The following is a 6,568-nucleotide window of genomic DNA, read 5'->3' as shown; positions in this document are numbered from 1 at the left end:
TATCAAGTGACCAAGGGAGGAGGTGTAGATGGATATATATGGGGAGAGATCCAGGAAGTATTTTGATGGAGCCATAGAGTGAAGGGCATGACAGCATAGAAGCCTCACAGACTGGATTCGCATTCTTTAGTATATGGCTGTGGATCAACCGAGCTAATATGATGATGTTCACAAGGATCACAGACATCAAGAAAGACTTAACACAGTGTCTAACCCAGTGATCTCCAAATTGGGGGCCGGATGCGGCTCCTTGCTTGTCCATATCCATCCCCCTGATACAAGACACTATTCCTCCCACTGACACCAACAATGGGACATAATTCCTGCTACTAACATAACCAACAGGCACTATTCCTCTCACTGACACCAACATTGGGGCACTATTCTTCCCAATGATACTAACCATGGGGCACTATTCCTCCCACTGATACCAACAATGGAGCACTATTCCTTCCTCTGACACCCACCATGGGGCACTATTCCTTCCACTGGCGCCAACCATGGGGCACTATTCCTCCCACTGACGGCAACCATGGAGTACTATTCCTTCCACTAACACCAACCATGGGGTACTATTCTTTCCATTGACACCAACCATGGGGCACTATTCCTCCCACTGACCCCAACAACAGGGCACTATTCCTCCTACTGACACCAATGATGGAACACTTTTTCTCCTACTGACACCAATGATGGGGCACTATTCCTCCCACTGATACCAATGATGGGGCGCTATTCCTCCCACTGATACCAATGATGGGACACTATTCCTCCCACTGACACCAATGATGGGGGCACTATTCCTCTCACTGATACCAATGATGGGGCACTATCCCTCCCACTGATACCAATGATGGGGCACTATTCCTCCCACTGATACCAATGATGGGGCACTATTCCTCCCACTGATACCAATGATGGGGCACTATTCCTCCCACTGATACCAATGATGGGGCACTATTCCTCCCACTGACACCAATGATGGGACACTATTCCTCCCACTGATACCAATAGATGGGATACTATCCCTCCCACTGATACCAATGATGGGGCACTATTCCTCCCACTGTCACCAATGATGGGGCACTATTACTCCCACTAATACCAATGATGGGACTCTATTCCCCCCCCCCCCAATACCAAAGATGCATTGTTTATTCTGACTGATGCCAGGACAATTTCTGCTCCGAATGGCCACAGTCAGGCCCCTCCTAAAGTCTGAAAGCCAGTAAACTGGCCCTTTGTTCAGAAAGTTTGGAGATCCCTGGTCGAACCCTTCCTTTTGTCATTCAAAATTTTTTAAATAAATTGCTATACCTATCCTTTAAAACTGCAGTTATCCTTGTTGGTGCATATAAAGGCTACTATATCTACTGTATTACCTGAAAATCCAGTGTCTTTTGTTATATTATATGATATTAGATTATATTTGTGTTTCTGTTTTATTATTATTTGTAACTGTTTAATGAGCAAACTCTTTTCCCTGACTTTTTTTTTACCTTTTTTATAGATAAAAGTGTCTGTCTGCCTTTGGGCTCTATGTAATAAACCTAATTTAACTTTTTTTTTCTTTTCAGCTTTTTATCTATTAGGTATGTATATAGTATTTTTTTTTTTACATTCTATTAAATGTGCTATCCTATGAAAATGTGTTGGCTGTTTATAGCTCTGTTGTCTTGCATTTTTGTGTCTGGTATCTTCATGGACCTGTTGTGTGACTGAATATGAATCACGTCTGATGGTGTATACACACTGCTTCAAAAAATTAAAGGAAGACTTTGAAAACACATCAGATCTCAATGCGGAAAAATCTCCTGCTGGATCTCTATACTGATATGGACAGGGTAATGTGTTAGAAACGTAAGGATGCCCCATCATTTGATGGAAATGAAAATTATCAACCTACAGAGGACTTAAATCAAACACACCCCGAAAATCAAAAAATAATGCAGCAGGCGAGTCCATTTTTCTGAAATTTCATTGCAGCAACTCAAAATGGTCTTTAGTAGTTTGTACAGTGTGGCCCCCACGTATTTTTATGCATGCTCCTAATGAGACAATGGATGGTGTCCTGGGGGATTTCCTCCCAGATCTGGACCAGGGCATCACTGAGCTCCTGGACAGTCTGAGGTGCAACCTGATGGCGTCAGATGGACCTAAACATGATATCCCAGAGGTGTTCTATTAGATTTAGGTCAGGCGAGTGTGGGGGCCATTCAATGGTATAATTGCCTTCATCCTCCGGGAATTGCCTGCATACTCTCCCCACGTGAGGCCGGGTATTGCCGTGCACCAGGAGGAACCCAGAACCCACTGCACCAGCGTAGGGTCTGACAATGGGTCCAAGGATTTCATCCTGATACCTAATGGCAGTCAGGGAGCCATTGTCTAGCCTGTAGAGGTCGGTCTGTACGTCCCTCCATGGACCATCACTGACCCACCATCAAAACGGTCATACTGAACCATGTTACAGGCAGCACGGCTTCTCCAGACCTTTTCATGTCTGTCACATGTGCTCAGGGTGAACCTGCTCTCATCTGTGAAAAGCGCATGGCGCCAGTTCTGGTGTCCAATAGCAAATGCCAATCGAGCTCTATGGTGCCAGCAGTGAGCACAGGGCCCACTAGAGGACATCAGGCCCTCAGGCCACCCTCATGAAGTCTGTTTCTTATTGTTTGGTCAGAGACATTCACACCAGTGTACTGCTGGAGGTCATTTTTTAGGGCTCTGGCAGTGCTCATCCTGTTCCTTCTTGCACAAAGGAGCAGATACCGGTCCTGTTGATGGATTAAGCATCTTCTCCACGCTCTTGAGACTGTGCTGGGAGACACAGCAAACCTTTTGGCAATGGTACGTATTGATGTGCCATCCTGGAGGAGTTGGACTGCCTGTGCAACCTCTGTAGGGTCCAGGTATGGCCTCATGCTACCAGTAATGACACTGACCCTAGACAAATGCAAAACTAGTGAAAAACAGTCAGAAAAGGTGAATAGGGGAAAAAAAAGTCAACGGCCTCCACCTGTAAAACCATTCCTGTTTTGGGAGATGTCTCATTGTTGCTCATCTAGTGCACCTGTTGTTAATTTCATTAACACCAAAGCATCTGAAACGGATTAACAACCCCCTCTGCTACTTACCTGAGCAGATCAATATCCCAGGAGTTTCATTGACTATACTCTGATTAAAACGTGTTCCTTTCATTTTTTTGAGCAGTGTATTTCATTTGTGTCTTTGGGTAGCCTTATCCTTTGAAAGTCATCATCACGATCACATTTATTTTAAAAAACTGGAACAAGCTGACATCCATATTTTTGTTTCTTTACAGTTCAAGCGGGAATAGATCCATATCAGGGTAGGTAAAGGACTGAACAGCCTGTTGATTTTATGCTGGGTTGATGTAAGCCTATAGGTTATACAGGGTCCTGTACCAATCATACTGTGGCTGAACCCCATCATTCTTTTTACTCCCCTATTTCACTGCCATGCGTAGCATGCGCCTAGCCACAGATATTTTGTCACAACTGCTAAACAATATCTAAAACTTAGGGGTCGTTCACACTTATTGTGTTTATCTACAGCAGGGGTCTCCAAACTTTCCAAACAAGGGGCCAGTATACTGTCCTTCAGACTGCAGGAGTGTCGTACTAAGACCAGTGAGAGTAGAAATTGTCTTGGTGTCAGTGGGACTAAACAATGTCCCATCAGTGGTGTCAGTAGTAGGAATACTGCACCACCATTGGTTACATAGTTACATAGTAACATATGGGCAGCACAGTGGCTTAATGGTTATCACTTCTGCCTGGCAGTACTAGGGTCGTTGGTTCAAATCCCAGCCATGGTACCACCTGCCTGGAGTTTACATGTTCTCCCTGTGCCTGCGTGGGTTTCCTCTGGGTACTCCAGTTTCCTCCCACACTCCAAAGACGTGCTGGTAGGTGAATTGGTTCCTGTCTAAATTGGCCCTAATATGTGTATGTATGAATGTAAGTTAGGACCTTAGATTGTACACCCCTTGAGGGTTAGGGACCTTAGATTGTACACCCCTTGAGGGTTAGGGACCTTAGATTGTACACCCCTTGAGGGTTAGGGACTGATGTGAATGTACAATATATATGTAAAGCACTGCGTAAATTGCTGGCGCTATATAAGTACCTGAAATAAATAGTTAGTCTGGCTGAAAAAAGACAAAAGGCCATCCAGTTCAACCATTAGGAGGAATTTTGCCAATCATTGGTGTCAGTAGAAGGGCATATGTCCGATTGTTGGTGGGAGGAATTGTGCCCCATAGTTGGTGTGAGTGGGAGGAATGGTGTCTCATCGTTGGTGTAATTGTTAGGAAATTTGACCCATTGTTGGTGTCATTGACAGGAATTTTGCCCCATTGTTTGTGTCATTGAGAGGCATTTTGACCCATTGTTGGTGTCATTGGGGGGAATTGTGCCTCCCTGTTGGTGTCATTGAAAGGAATTGTGCCCCATTGTTGGTGTCATTGAAATGAATTGTGCCCCATTGTTGATGTCTTTGGGAGGAATTGTGCCCTGTTGCTAGTTTCAATGGGGGGAACACAAGTCCAACTCCAATTGTTGGTGTCAGTGGGTGGAATAATGCTCCAAGGGATGGATAAAAGCAAGAAAAGGGCCACATCTGACCCCCGGGCCACAGTTTGGAGACCACTGATCTGCAGCAATAGCCCTTGGTAACCTCCCCTTCTCCTCCTTATGGCTATACAGTATAAGAATCTGTAAAATGAGGACCTGTAGAATGGTAACTAAACTAGGCCCGCCATTCCCTCGAACAACAGAAAACCAATAGACTCCGGCCCTTCAGACAATATTTTCTGTCTTACTGACTTCTTGCCCTCATCTCAAACCACGCTTTTCCTCTTATGTATAATCCCATGCCGTCCTACTAGAATGCACCAACGTGGTGGAGCGGAAATATGCTAATATGTTCCCAAGGGGAGATTTGTTTGTTATATGAGATGGGTTGGGCTGTATATGGCTGGGAAATATTTTTCAGCCAGTCACAGCAATAATTGTGCTTCTTATTTTATGCTTCAAGGCAAATACAGCTTCAAAACCTTCCAGCGATATTATGACTAATTCTAGATTTTCTGTCACTTTTTGGATTATTTGTTAGAGATACTTATATAGCGCCATCAATTTATGTAGCGCTACCCTCATGAGGGCCGCTGTGTAATGGGTACCCCTAAGCTTCCCTCGCACGGCCAGGCAACAGGTATTTTTTCACACAAACTTGCATCTAAAGACAGTGACCAGTCCTTGAGCTTGGTTTTGTTGTCTTGTTAGGAGAATTCAATTTAGATAGGGAAATAGGGATTATGGGGTGTCCAGTTTGGCTTGAATCAATGGAAGGGGGACACTTCCCTCCTGTGTACAAAGGCAGATCCTGGACTGTTCTTTTCCTGAAAGCTGTCAGTCATTGCAAATCAGTAGCAGCTGCCCTTTATGAGCGAGGAACTAGCAGCCCTTCAAAAATCAACGTAACTTCTTGTAGCTACATGCAGAGATAGCTTCTCTCTCCCTCTAGAGCTGCTCCCAGCTCCACCTTTGCAAACACTACCAGCCCTCCAGGCTGCTTGGAAGAACTCCTGGGACAAGTATAAAGGATTGAGCCCAGCGCTGTCCTTAGAAAGCTTGCTAAGTTTGGCCGTTTTTACTCTTATAGATCCCGGAGTGTGCTGCTGTACTCACTGTGTACTCTTTGCTTCCTGCTGCTCCAGGCCTCGATCCTATTCATGCCTTACTACTAAACGTATCCTGAGCCAGCCTGAGCACTACCCCCCCAGATCTAGGGGACCCCTCTCAGTCTCCTCAAGCACTCCATCTTCCACCCAACTCCTCTGTCAGCCTGACTCTTCCATATTTATGGGCTTGTCCACCACTCCACCAGAGCCTCCAAACCTTGAATTGGCCTGACCCCATGAATATGCAGATTAGGCCTCCACCCCTTACTACATATGGACTTCCGGAAGGTTCTATGGTACTCCAGAGTTAGGAGGAGGCGATGGAGCCACAGCCTGCCGAGTCACCCAGCTGACCTGCAATAACCCAACCTCAATCACAGGCTCACACAATTACCATGAGTCATGCACAATGATTTTACCTGCAATACAATACACTATTCTAGTAGCACACTAGAAGGTGCTACACATATTTATTGTACATTCACATCAGCCCTCAAGGAGCGTGCAATTTAAGTTTCCTAACTCACATTCATACATACACATACTAGGGCCAATTTACCTACCAGCATGTCTTTGGCGTGTGGGAGGAAACACACGCAGGCACAGAAAGAACATGCAAAAACAAGCAGGTGGTGCTATGGTTGGGATTTTACCTGATGGCCTAAAACTGCTAGGAGGAAGTGCTAACAACTTAGCCATTATGCTGCCCCATGGATTATCATAGGAAGCATTGACCAATCACTTGTCCCTGTTTTTGGTGAACTTGCCATGGGTTAGACCTGGCAGACCTTCTCCGATGTCTGTAGATGCTGTTGCCTTGATGCTATTAGTTACATTCACAGTCCTGTCATTCGGGTAACA

Source organism: Staurois parvus, unplaced genomic scaffold, assembly GCF_062004578.1.
Source record: "Staurois parvus isolate SC_StPar_1 unplaced genomic scaffold, SC_StPar_1.0 ptg000860l, whole genome shotgun sequence".
NCBI classification, from domain to species: domain Eukaryota; kingdom Metazoa; phylum Chordata; class Amphibia; order Anura; family Ranidae; genus Staurois; species Staurois parvus.
The sequence above is the reverse complement of the archived record's forward strand: the minus strand, read 5'-3'. Positions refer to the sequence as shown.